The sequence below is a fragment of the Perognathus longimembris genome, chromosome 11, assembly GCF_023159225.1.
Source record: "Perognathus longimembris pacificus isolate PPM17 chromosome 11, ASM2315922v1, whole genome shotgun sequence".
NCBI classification, from domain to species: domain Eukaryota; kingdom Metazoa; phylum Chordata; class Mammalia; order Rodentia; family Heteromyidae; genus Perognathus; species Perognathus longimembris.
The window spans coordinates 53,751,991-53,766,322 of record NC_063171.1 but is presented as its reverse complement, the minus strand read 5'-3'; the positions used below and the strand labels follow the sequence as shown (position 1 = coordinate 53,766,322).

Below are 14,332 nucleotides of genomic sequence, written 5' to 3'. Positions count from 1 at the left end.
GTACAGCTGTTTTTAAGCATAGCATATACACATTGGAGGCAATATTATGCAACCCTTAAAAATTAACATTGGAATTCTACTCCGAGGTGCATGGAATGCAGATAGCTAGTAGCTTTTTCCTTCTTAAATTAAGAAGCAACCAAGCAGACACATAAAACAAGTAGAATTACATTGTGTATGAGAAAACAAATACACATGAACACCATGTGTATCCATACCATTACTTATTTTAAGGGTTGAAAATATTTCATATTATTGAACATGAAATATTTTTAAAGTTACATTCATATTTCTTTCATATTACACAGTAATATACAATGGCATTCCTTTGTGCATAAGCATACAAAGTGTCAGTGAATGGGCAGGAAACACAAAAGCATTCACAATGTCTATGGCTATATTGTCAAGTTATGGAATTACAAGCAATTTTTGTTATATTTGTTACACATGTATGTATTTGCTTAATTCTTATAATTATGATCATCACTGTTATAATTAGAAAGAGGATATTTAAAAACAAACAGATGTAAGAAAAAACTTAATGAACTAAAGAACTAGCTGAGAAGAATTGAGATTGTATTCTCTCAAAGAAATTACAAATACTTGGAAAACTATATCACTTATGTCAGCCTACACCATATTAATCAGACACCATTTACTTAGACACATCAACTGAGGAAAGTGAGTGCTAGAAGGAACTTTACAGTTTTACTTGGTCATGCCTCTTCCCTAGCTAGCTGGCAGTCACAAATCCAACCAAGTCAGATCTATTCTCCACTTAATAGTTTTCTACTAAACAGCACTAAGGTGACAGAAAGAACTGCAGAACAGAATTCTGAGAAATGGAGCTGAGGCCCACGTGTGCTAGTACCATGCTGTGAATCTGGATGCTTCAGTAACTTCTGGCTTCACTTGTCTGGATAATGAAGAAGATAGACTAAATGATCTCCCAGTCTTCTCCACTCCCCCACAGACTCTCATCTCCAACAGATTGGAACTAAATTACAGAAGTCATAGCATGTAAAACCCCCAACCTCCCCAAATGGGAGGTTCCCAGATCAGTTCAAGAGGAATTCCTTTATTTCTTTCCTACCTCCATTAGGAGAAAATAAACAAGAAAACAAATAAAACAGAGGCATTTATCTGGAGCAATACTTTGTACAGTGTTTATAATGCAAAAAAAAAAGAAAAAGAAAAAAATCCTCAGAAAGATTCTACCCTCTGTTCTCAATACAATACAGTTTCTATGTCACCGCTGTTCTCACTTGCCTGTTCTCTTAATAACACCTCCTGCAATCCACGCAGTGGTCAAGTGTTTTATCACAGGTAGGACGAATGTGAATACATGTTTCCTGATGCAGCTCTTAAAGAGACTCACCATGAGTACATTTCCTCATTATGGGCACATAGCTGAACTACATTTCCCAGCCTCCTTCCTCTACCTGGGTGGGGCCTGGGACTAGTTCCTAACAATGGAACATGGCATAACACGGGCATCACTTCAAGGCATAACTTCCAGATAAGGCGCCTGTGACTTGAGGCTACTATTGAAGTTGGTGGATCTACAACTTTGAAATAGGCTGTGTCCCTGAAGGACCTTATAGAGCCTTCTTTTCATATCAACTTAAATTATAATGTGATGTGAATAAGGAAAAGTATGAAATTAGCACTGATCTTAACAATCACTTTCTCTGCCAAATACAGAGCCCTTCTGTTATATGAACACATAGAGTTCAGGCAGCACAATTCTGCAAGTGAAGACCACCTATCAGGCTTTGCTGAGTTGATGATATTAGGGTTTTGTTGTGGTGGCTGCTATTTGTGCCAGTCCTGGGGCTTGTACTCAGGACCTGGGTGCTGTCTCAGACTAGTACTCTACCATTTGAGCCATAGCTCTACTTCCAGCTTTTTGCTTGTTAATTGGTGATAAGAATCTCACAGAGACAGGAATCACAAAGACTTTCCTGCTCAGGCTAACTTCCAACTGAGATTCTCAGATCTCAGACTCCTAAGTTTCTAGGATTACAGACCCAAACCAATGGTACCCAACTTGAAGATGTTTCTCAGAAACAAATAACAAGACTCAAGGTGTAGCTCAGTGGTAGTATTTTGCCTAGTATTTGTATGGCTTTGGGTTTGATCCCTAGTAAGGCCAAATCAATCCAAATAATCAAAGTTTCATAGCTATAAATCTTGCAACAGTAATAATCATTTCTTATCTATTAATTTCGACAAAGTTCATGCTGCTACCAAGTCCATCAATTTTTTGTCTCTATTTCTCTTCAAGTGTTTTCGCAAAAGCCTGATTTGCAGAAAAGCTTGAGAAACTCCTAGTAGTAAGGTATAACACACTGGCGAGGGTAAACGGATATCATGTTTCCATGGGGCATTTGCATTCTGACAGGGGGCAACCTGAACAAACCAATTTCTAACAGTAGGAAGAAAGCACAGACAGCCTGTATGAAGGAGATATTTTGGGAGACAAAGGAGACTTTTCAATGACTCAGAAATCAAATACCATGTAAGCAGCCACCTACACTCCACCTCTTCCAAAGCAATTCTACTCTGGAGCAGAACTTAGTACCCAGGACAAAACTGTCCTCATTTTTCCTCACTTGTATTCAATCAGAGCAACATTTCTCTCTTTGAAAGGCCCTTGAAGGGATGGTCATCTCTTCCTGACCTTTGTCCTTGACAATTCCTTGCCATACTCCTTTTCAGAGATCCCATCCTATCATAAGTATTTATGGAAGGAAATTATGGGGCTCCATGTGTGTGTGTGTGTGTGTGTGTGTGTGTGTGTGTGTGTGTGTTGCTAGGGATCAAACTCAAGGTCTTGTACATACTAGGCAAGTGCTCTACTCTTCCCTCTTACATAACTTCCCAATGGCCATCATACATGTATCTACTATTCATAGGCCTTGTCATTCACTCCAGGTATATTGAGCATCCCTCGCTGGTGGATTGTATAAGAGCACCGTCATGCCTGCTCAGACTTATCTCCCCATTCAGAATGCCCGGGTGTCTCATTAGGGCCAGCTGGTATCCTCCAGTCTTGTCACTAACTCCACCCTGAAGTCCCCCATGACTACATTGTAGTCACAACCATTTCTCCAAACTGCATTAGGCACCATATCTTGCTAAAGGCAGAAGTCACTTATCAATTTAGAAGGCCCATACAGTCGGTTGGATAGTGTCACCCCTTCAAAACTCCATGTCGTTTCTAAGCACTCAGAATGTGACTTCACTCAGAGATCCGGTTGCCAAGGATATAGTTAGTTCAGGCCATACTGGAGTAGGGTGGACTTTCAATCAGGCATGAAGGTACTGCACTAGAGCAACAAAGGAATGTCAAATGGGCCAGTTACAGCAGAAGCTATGGAAAAGGCAAGCAAATACATTTGCCCACCACTCTGCTGATAACCTTGACTTCATACTTTTAGTACCCCAAACACTTCTCTTGTATGAAGTTTGGATTTATGGTCATTTGTTTGGCAGATCTAGGAAGCTAAGATACCTACACAAGGTTTAGAACACATTGACTTCTCAGAATAGGTGGAGTTTTCATTATTAGAGAAATCTTTCTCTTTCTCATTGTAAGGAGGATCTAGGATGATAAGAAACAAGAACTTATTCACCATGTTAATTATCTCTGAACACCAATTCTCAATTACACAGTGGTTGTGTAAGATCTCCTTTCTTGCATTAACAGCTGGAATTCTAGCTATTTAAAAGCACTTCAAGCTATTAATTTGGTTATTTTTTCTTCCTTACTTTCCTGAAGTTCAGTCAGTGAGATAAATAAAACAGAATTCTCAAAACTTTATTAAAAATCATACTCTAAAAACTTGACAGAGAGAGAGAAAGAGAGAGAGAAAGAGAGAGAGAGAGAGAGAGAGAGAGAGAGAGAGTCATATTTCCCCAGAGACTTCTTACAACAGAAAACCCATCTCACATTTCAAATATTTCCACAGGGCTCTTTGTCATAACCTGCAAATCAGAAAGAGCCAAGAATTTTATGTTGGGTCAATATAAATGAAGGGAACGCAAGAATCAATGATATCCAGATTCATGTCTGTAGGCCAACAACTAATATGAGAGGGAAGGCCTTGGAAATCTGTAGTGATGCACACTTACTAGTTGTCAGAAAAAGCAAGTTTTACCTAGTCATCCAGCCTGAATAATTAATTCACTTAAATTTAGCTTTATCTTGCCAATTTGGCTTTATCTCACCAGTGGTATTTGCTTCTGGTTTTATTTTTTCCTTAATTTCTTTGCTAGACATAAAAGTTACAAACTAAGGACAATGTATTACTGAAAAGAAATAGTCTTCCAAATCCTTAGATCTATATGGGATACAATGGTGGCCATAGCAAACTAGAACTCACGGTTTGGATGCTGTCCCTGAGCCTCTTTGTGTTCAAGACTAGAACTCTACCATTTGAACCACAGTACCACTTCCAATAATTGTTTTGTTCTTATTGCTGTTTATGTGCCAGTCCTGGGTCTTAAACTCAAGGCTAGCTCTCTACCACTTGAGCCACAGCTGCACTTCTGGCTTTTTGGTGGTTAATTGGAGATTAGAATCTCATGAACTTTCCTGTCCTGGCTGTCTGTGAATTGAGATCCTCAGATCTCAGCCTCCTAAGTAGCTAGGATTATAGGTATGAGCCATCACCCAGCCTAAGAATTGTTTTTATTATTTTCAACCCTATATTATTTACATCTACTCTTCTCCTGCATCCTACCTTACTAGAATCTCCTCTTCATAGTTCCTTCTGAGTCCTCTTGAACTCACCCTAATATAATGAGAAATCCTGTGGATTGTCCCCACCTACTTTCTTACTTTAATTGAAACCTGGCTTTCTCTTGGCACTCTGCTTTTCTCCATGTTTGTCCCTTATGTTCTGGAGTTGTGAGTAGGTAGTTTCACACTCTACACTTGCATCTCCCAAAGAAGGGCTCTTTGACACTCAAAAAATAAATCTCCCTTCTTTGAAGACAAGCTCTTCTCTAGGCTTCTAAAATAGTCCTTCAGCTACTGTTTTTTTCTTTTTCTTTCTTTTTGTTTTTATCTTTTTTTGCCAGTCCTGAGGCTTGAACTCAGGGCCTGGACACTGTCCTTGAGCTCCTTTTGATCAAGGCTAGCACTCTAGCACTTGAACGACAGCACCATTTCTAGCTTTTTCTGTTTATGTGGTGCTGAGGAATCGAACCTAGGGTTTCATGATGCGAGGCAAGCATTCTACCACTAAGCCACATTCCCAGACTCTTCAGCTACTCTTTGAACAAATTGAGCTTCTAATATGGGGCCTAGTTAAACATGGAATTTAAGCACTAATAACTAACCAAAGACAAACTAGACCCAATTTTTGCCATAGCAACACTCTCATTTGATTGACAGAGATATATAATAGAGCAATTCACTAAGATAAATGCTGTATGCTATATGTTATATTATGATAAGATGAAAAATTAAGTGGGAGCCACAAGAATATCTAAGGGAAGGAACAGCAACTCCAAAAGGTCCTAAGGTATAAATGGCATTGGTCACACTGTCTTTATATTAGGCTTGTAGGTTTTTGAAAATTAGAAGCACACCATAAGTGAGGATAATAATCAACATCTATCAAATGTTTCTGAACTACTGGGCATATAAAATACTTTATGTGCATCTCACACCATCCTTATAATCTGTTGAGGTAAGTATATTATATACCCAGTGTACAGATGAAGAAATTTATACAAAGATCATTTGTTAAGCACTACAGACACAACCTTTAATATCCTACCTTTAGAGTTCGAGCTCCTTGTGGATGCTGGATAAATATATGTTGGATGAAAAGCTAAAGCATGATTTATAAGAAGTTATGATAAGGCTGAGGATGTGGCTCAAGTGTTATAGTGCCGCCTACCTGGCAAGCATAAGGTACTGAGTTCCAATCCCATTATTGAAAATAAAGTTCAATATGGCAGTAAATGTCATAATCTGTGATAAGTTTTGTGATGTCAACTTGACTATATTCAGATATGCCTAGAAAATTGGTAATGTGTGTGTCTGGATGTGTCTATGAGGCTGTGTCCCAAAGAGACTGGTGGGGATTAGTGCAGTGAGTAGATAAAGCTTGCCTTGAATATGGACTGCATCACCCAATAGGCCAAGGATGGAATAAAAAAGCAAGAAGGAGAAAATACTTCTTTCCCTCTCACTCTTCCTTCCCAAGCAGATGCACTTTCTGTTGCTGCTCTTAGACACCAGAATCCATGTATGTTGGCTTTTAGACTCATTTTCCTACCAGTGGCCCCAGACAGGGGGACAACCTGGGTCTTTGGCTTTGGACTGAGGACCATGGTGTTGGTATCTCTCTTGGTCTGAAATTCCCTGTTTCTTGGCTAGAGCCACGTTACTCTCCTCAGCTTTTCAGCTTGCAGACAGTTGTTTCTGGAACTTTCCAGCCTCTTTGATCATGTAAGTCTACCTAATAGATTCCCAAATCTCTTTATATGTGTAATATTCTACTGGTTCTCTCCCCGGAGAACCTTGGCTAGGACATAGATTTATTACTTTATTAACACAAATTGGCTTGGTTTTTTTTTTTTATTAAAACAGTGATTACTTCAAGAATAAATGTTCCATGAAGATCTCCCCACTTTGAGAACTGCACAGCCACTTCAACTGCATAATGGAATCAATTGGCTTCCCAGATTTTATTGGAAGTTACTCACTGAAGCTTAAATATAATTTGCTTCTCCTTCATTATTTCAACATTTTACTTTAGGCTTGTTTAATTCGATTCAGCAATCATTTCCCAAAAAACGGATGTGGTATAGGACAGGAAAACACAATCAAGTGACACCAGTGACACAGAAACAAGGGAGACACAGACCCCTGCCCTCATGCTGTTTATAATTAAGCCCCAAAGAACACACAGCCTGAAACTTGTGATGCAGAGCAATCACAGGTTAGTTGCTGCTGTATAACTGAGTGGGTGCCTGCCCTGTGGTTAAGCAGACAAGGAATTTTCCTCTAGTTCATTCAGCAGGTCTGATGACCTGATTCAGAGAGAGGATGTGGTTAATGAATCTAAGGAAAGCTTTTTACTAAAAATGGGCTCATTCACATCTTTCTATTTGTTTAGGCCAACAATGTTATCCAAAAGGCACACTGCATTCTGCATGGAAAACAATTATTGAAGGAAGTTTAGAAATAACTGCTAAAAACACCTACTTCTGTTTACCCTGCAAACCATGTAGCCAACAGTCCTCTGTTGTGATATTATACATTGAGAATTTCTTTTCTTTGAAGGGCACTAAAAACTTAAATCTTTATCACTAGCCAAATAAAATCCAAAGAATAAGGAATCAAAGAATCTGCTTCTATCAAGCTCTCTATCCATCATCTCAGAATACAATATCTCAGGTTTTCTTCTTTCAAGGAAGGAAAATGAATTCAAGTACCAAAGAATGTATTTTCTCTCACATCAAAGGAAGCAAGAAAATCATGTTGTGCCCGCAGCTCTGATACCAAAACAGACTTAGCTATGATTTGTATCCGCTAGGGTAACACCCACAATGAATTTTAGGAGAGTCACACCCATAGGTCTTTTTGGCACTGGGACCAGAGTAGAGTCCTGGTTCACCTGTCACTTCCCTGGCCAGAGCTCCTGAAACCAAGCAGCACAGACATTAGGAAAGCATTATTTTGGCTAGGAAAAGTCTAGGAGGTAAGGAGCTAGAGCACTGACCACATGTGACATCACTCTCTAGTTAAAGCAAAGAGTGGCACGATTCTCCATGCAGTCTAATTTGACTTGGTAAGACACACACATTCCCTCCCCAAACATAATCCACTTCAGTCTCATCCTGACCCAATATCAAGCTTCAAGCAAGAAGAAGGGAGCCTCCACATAACACTGGAATTTGTGGTATAGGCTGCCAAAGAGGAGAAGGGAAGTGGAGGACGGATAAACAGTTTGGGGGAGGGATATGTGGCTAAGATGGGCAAAAGGTCCTCAGGAACCTGAGAAGGTTGGTATGGAGAAGGGCAGGTTAGCAGGCCAAGCCTCTGGGTTGTATCTACTTTTTTTTTTTTTTTTTTTTTTGGCCAGTCCTGGGGCCTTGAACTCAGGGCCTGAGCACTGTCCCTGGCTTCTTCTTGCTCAAGGCTAGCACTCTGCCACTTGAGCCACAGCGCCACTTCTGGCCATTTTTTTTTCTGTGTATGTGGTGCTGGGGAATCGAACCCAGGGCCTCATGTATACGAGGCAAGCTCTCTCGCCACTAGGCCATATCCCCAGCCCCTGTATCTACTTTTAAAAAAGGAACTATGCAGGGGGCTAGGGGTTTCCAATACTCAGGATGCAGCTCACTTGTGAGGGGCAAAGTCAAGCCACAGGGGGCAAGGGAGGCAGAGCATCCTCAAGAAAAGAGCCACAGAGCATGCCACCTGGGACAGGCTTGGCCCCATGGCATTTCTACATATGGCTGAGAAAGGGCCAGGAGAAAGATTTTCCAAACCCTTCGGTTTTAGGTAACAGGGACTGTCTTCCAGTAAGGATGAGGGCCAGTGTTGTGCCTTTCATGTTGTTCATGTTTTAACTCCGATCAGTTTTCACAGATAGACATCAACCTGCAAAGGCCATTCCTCCTTGCAGTTCTGCAGTGAGTGGCAAGGAGACTACCAATCACTCTAGACTCTCCCTTCCCTGAAGCAACTGACAGGCACACAGCTCATCTCTACTGCCATCTGGCCTTGTGGGGATGTCTCATTCTGGAGGGGGAAAAAATTATGGCTTCTAGTAAAAAATAAAGTCCTAAGGTTTCTGGAAGCAAAATAAGGATATTTTGCTCTTCTGTGTGGATTAAAATAATCTGTAGTTATGACTTTGGGAAATAAGCAAAGCAATAAAGAAGAAATTGTCTTCTGATTAGAAAGTAAAGACTACTGTGTACACACCAAAGCCATGTGTGTCCAAGCTTTGCTGGTTCGGTGAACCAAGTGCTGAAGGAAAAGAGAGTCACATAAAGGAGAAACTAGTTCTCCATGAAAGAGAAAAGATCTGAATTGTCAGAAAGAAGTCACCTCTACATGAGGATTAGTAAAGTGAGAAAAACAGTTCTCTTCTCTGTTAGGATATAAACCAAACCAAGTTTGATCAAGCATATTTGGTCAAAGCAGTTAGGAGGTGGCAGAAAAGGAAGCAGAGAACCTGGACATGAATTTGTGGACATGCAGGGACCCTGAGGTAAATAAAATTTAGTTTCAATTGATGTAGATATTGAAATCAAAGATGAATGAAATAAGGAAAGCACCTATATATTTATATTTTTCAAAAGGCTTCAAGAAACCAAGCACTCATCTACAACAATTTAAAATGATTAAAGTAACAGATATTCCACTTGGAAGTTTCTTTTAATGGAAAATTTGTATATAGACCTTATTCTAAGAAACCAATCTTACCCACCAATAGCAAATAAAATGCTACTGATAATTTATGAAGTACTTGAAGTATGCCAAGCAGTCCTAAACTTATTTTCAGATTTATTAACTCAATCCTCACAACTACCTTATAGGCCAAACACTATGGTTCTCCTCTCTGTTTTATAAGCATGTCTGAGCTCTTTATAAATTAACTGTTGGACAAGCAGCCACGAGGGATGAGTTGTGTGTTGATTGCAATCAGACTTCTAAAAATGAGCGCGGAAATCAAACTCTCCATGGCTATTCCCAAGACGTCAGCCAAACCAGTCTCCTGGTTCTCACATTCACTCAGAAAATTTTTCTCCAAAGTCAACCTGACAATAGTAGGAGAGAAATGATAAGTCTCCCCATCTTTATTAGCAGTGAGCAGCTGTGTGCACACAGCAGGCAGCAAAATGAAAAGAAAGTAAAACCAAAAACACTGGCAGAATAAGAAAACACTCCTCCCATCACCAAAGGATGTGTGCTATAAAAGTGTGGGGGGGGGGTGAGGTTAGACACAAGACTCTGAGGCAGGCCTCTGGAAACAGGCAGGCTGGCCTCCTGCCTGTTTCTACTACCAAGGGGAACCCTATATTCATGATTGGAGACACAATAGATTCAGGTTTTACACACACACACACACACACACACACACACACACACACACACACACACACCCCAGACCCGGAACAGGTTGCTGATTTCAGCTTTAAGTGCTGTTTCTCATTCAAACCACCTTGTCTTAGAAATTTAAAAAAAAAAACAACTAAGCATCAGAAGATCCCAAGATGTTCTGCCCACCCCCAGAAGAGGATACTGATGCCCAGGGAAGAGAACACACCAGCCTAAACACCAGTAGCTTGGCTGGGTTTACTCTGCAGGTTCTCTAATCTTTACTGGCTCACAACAATGCTATGAGGCAATAGCAGCACAATTCATAGGGACTTTATGGAAAGATTAAAAGATGAAGTACTGCAAAGGAGTGCTGGTGGCCATAGCAGAATTAGACAATTTTTAAGTCATGATGCATCTATGGAGAATCATTTAAACCTCTTCCTGGTGACACTGGAACACAATCTCCTATTTTGCAGAACACAACCCTCAGCTTCAAAGGCCCTGCAGGCAAGCAAACAGAGCCACCATTCCCAGGCCAGAAAGCAGATGGCTCAAGGAAGCTGCCAAGAGGCGGGGTTGCTAAACAGCCCAGATCCGAACAGAGGGCTGTGGACAGAAGCCCTGGCTCAGAAGTTCTGGGACAGCCTGGCTGTGGATCAGAAGGGGACCTGGAGATCAGCTAGCCCATGATCCTTGTTTTAGAGATAAGGAAACAGAGGCTCGGGTGAACTGGTGACAATCCAAACAGGGAGAGCAAATGACAAAACCAAGACACAAACCCCGCTTTCCTGACCTCCTGTGCAGTGCACTTTAAATTATCTATGTGGCCAAAGACAAGGCACAAGAGTGCACTGTTTTGTATTATGATAAAACCTACATAAAACTTACCATTTTACCCAGTTTTAGGTATACAGTTTGGTGGCATTAAATACATCTACCATGTTGTATCACCATTGGCAGCAGCCATTCTCTGAACACTTCATCTTTCTAAATGGAACCTCAGCACCTACAACCATCTCCCTGCTGTCTTCCCACAGCCCCTAGCATCCTCAAGTCTTTCTGTCTCATCAAATTTGCCTGTCCTCATCATCTTTTAAATATCCTCAATAGCACTGGATGTTGGTCCTCCGGTGCCTGGGATATTTCACCTAGCATGTTTCCAGGGCTCACTCCCGTTCTAACATGTCATGAATGTAGTTCCATTTTATGAATGTACATATATTCTGTGTTGTCTGTCCATCCATTTGTCCGTGGACTTGAATTGTCTCTACTTTTTGGCTACTGTGAATGATGCTGTTATGAACATGAGGTGAAGCAAATATTTATTTGAGTTGCTAGGCTGTAGTGCTTTAAATTGGGGGCTTTGTGATTGGAATTATTGCTTCATGCTAAAGTGCTTTCTTAGCATGTGCAAGGCTCTGAGTTCCATTCCCCTGTTCTAAAAGTTAAATTAAATGGATTTCAACAAATGGTTATGTAGCATTTTCCATAGGCTGTCACTGCATATTACAAACATGACCTTCTTTAATTTCTTATAACTCATTAGGGTAGCAGCTACTATGATCCATTCTACAAAGAAGAAAAGGTTTAGTAACGTACTGAAGATAACAAAATGACAAAGCCAGCTTACACCAAGCCACCTGGCTTGGAGTGGCTAGCAGGCCACAGTAGGGGATAGGAGGAAGTGTCATAATTAATAGGCCTTCCAATGGCTTTTTCACAGGAGTATAGTTGTCAGCCTCCTGATTCGGGACATTGCCACCTTACATCCTACCATTGCCCCCTACTTCCTAACTCTCCCTCCCTGCACCCACAGAGAACTGTTATTGTAAAATGTATACCCTCAGACATGCCAGGTACCCTCCTATCTCAGTGTCTTTGCACTTGTTTTTCCTCTGCCTGGAAAAAAAAAAAAAAAAAACATTTGTCCCTGGGTAGCTCTCATTCATCTTGGGGTCTTTTCAACTAGTATCTTCTCCAAAGATGCCATTTAAAATGACACACCATTTAATATGGTTATCTGCAACCCAAAAGACCCCATACCTCTTCTGTGTTTCCTTTTTCTCTGGGCATTGACCAGCATTCGGCATGTAGAGGCTTATAAGGTTTGTGACTGCCTCACCTATTGGAACGTACGCACTGTCCTGCTGAGCACCCATCACTGGTGTTCTGGTGACAGCATGGGAACACTGCAGGTGCAGCCAGCTTGCAGCAGTGCATACAAAGCATCCACTGCCACTGAACAGCTTACAGAGCTGCTCTCCCGTCATTATCATCCCACTTGATCTCCATACCATACCTGCCAGTGGCTTAGAGGAATCACAGCAGGAAGGTTGGACTTCAGATCCCCACCGTGGGTCAGAGCATTCTCCTGGTGGCCTGAGGCCTGGCTTGTGCTTTCTGGGGGACTTGGGGAGCACAGCTGGTGTCCCAGAAGCCTGAAGCAGCCCTGCCTGCCTCAGGGAGACAAGATGCCCTGCCCCTCCCTCGTGAAAGCCCGGAGGCAGAAACCATGTTTCAGAATCAGGAATCCCTTTCCATTGCTCCCCTGCAAGTAGGCCACTCGCATGTGATGCAGACTGTCACCAAGATGTTCCTGTTTTTGGAAACTCCTGTATTACTCATCAAACTGGAGATGCAGAGATGAACTGTGCTGCCTTCTCTGGGATTTAATGACAGCCCGAGAGCCCCCGAGCTCACAATAAACAAGGGAGCATCACAGTCCCAAATCAGTTCTTTGTTCTCTCCATCAGGGCTGATCTCCCTCTCTCATTTGCCCACCTCCCCACCCACCAGGACCTGAATCTCACAGGCTTCTCTCACCTCCTGTCTCCCCTCTTCTGCCCTTGCCACTCTCCACACTGCAGTTACACTGGGCACCTCCACTTCTCAGGGGGGTCTTGGTCTGTCTTACCACCTGTCCTTCATGTAGGCTGCCCTCATGGATCAAATGCTGTCTCCTCCTTCTGTCTCCCCCCCGCCCCCTTGCTTTACATTTGCCAAACTGCCTGCTCACCCTTTACTGTAAAACTCCTCTTTAACCTCCCGGCCGGGGCAGCCCTACCCCCACACGCCCAGTCCACATCCCTGCAGTAAACCCAACACTGTGTGACAGCCCAGCTGACTCGCCCATTCTGTCTCCTCACTACCCCACACCTGTTCACTTTTGTAGGGAAATTCTTCCCATCTCCATGCCTGGCATGAACAGGAACATTCCCCCCAAAATAATCACTAAAAGACTTTAGCAATAAGATTAGCCTTTGAGGGGGCAGCTTCTGAACAAAGGTGAAACATCTGCCTTAAACTTACCCACTATTCACAGCTTAAGCCTTATCCCATTTCTACCATGGGCGATAGCTGAGAATCAGCCAGTAAATTACATATATCTGATGTTCTCCTGACATACTGCTGGTAAAGGGGAAATAATTGGGTACATACTACATATCCAACAGCAGGGGAACTGTTCATTACAAATACCTTGTGTTAATTTAAGGAAAGATTATACAGTTACCAGTAAAGCCGAATGAATCAGGGATTCAGAGACCAGAAATCATAGTTTTACTGCCTAGTTGTATGTGAGATCTTGAGCATCTCACTTAATCACTGCGCAATCCCATGAAATGGGAACTCCACCTCTTGTCATGGGCTGTTGTGACAATAAAGCAAGGCGATATATAGATAGTGTTTAGGTGTCCAAGCACTATAAAAATACAAAGTCATTAAAATGATCATGATGACGATGATTACAGAAAAGAGTTTTCCAGCTCAGTGAGAAATGGTATGAACAAAAATATGCCTGATGACATAAATTGTGTGTGCATTTTAGATAAAGACTCAAAAGGAAGTAGGCAGAAATGAACATTTACTGGGCTAAGGCAAGGGTCAGCAAATCTCTTCTTTGGAGGGACAGATGGTAAATATTTTAGGCTTTGGTAACCACAGAATGCCTGTGCTAGCTATTCAACTTGGCCATGATTGCTCTGAGGTTGTCATAAGCCTATGTTCTAACCAAACTTCACCATGGACACTAAAACTGGAATTTCATATTGTTTCACATGGCACAAGATAGTACTATTCTCTCTGACTTTCTATAACTATTTAATAATATTTTTTTAAAAAAAACCCTCTAAACTCATAGGCTATATGAAAACAAACGATGGATCAGATGTGGCCTATAGGCCATAGTTGGCTGACCACTGGGTTAAAGTAACATGTAAGGAAAAAATTCTTTTGTTACAATTTTCCTTAATATTA

The 14,332-nt window shown here is 41.5% G+C and overlaps 1 protein-coding gene across 2 annotated transcripts in view; it reads right to left on the bottom strand.

The window, feature by feature from the left end:
- Kcnh1 (potassium voltage-gated channel subfamily H member 1) overlaps positions 1–14,332 on the bottom strand; it is a 301,959-nt gene that overhangs the window by 175,379 nt on the left and 112,248 nt on the right. The gene's annotated exons all lie outside the window — the stretch shown is intronic.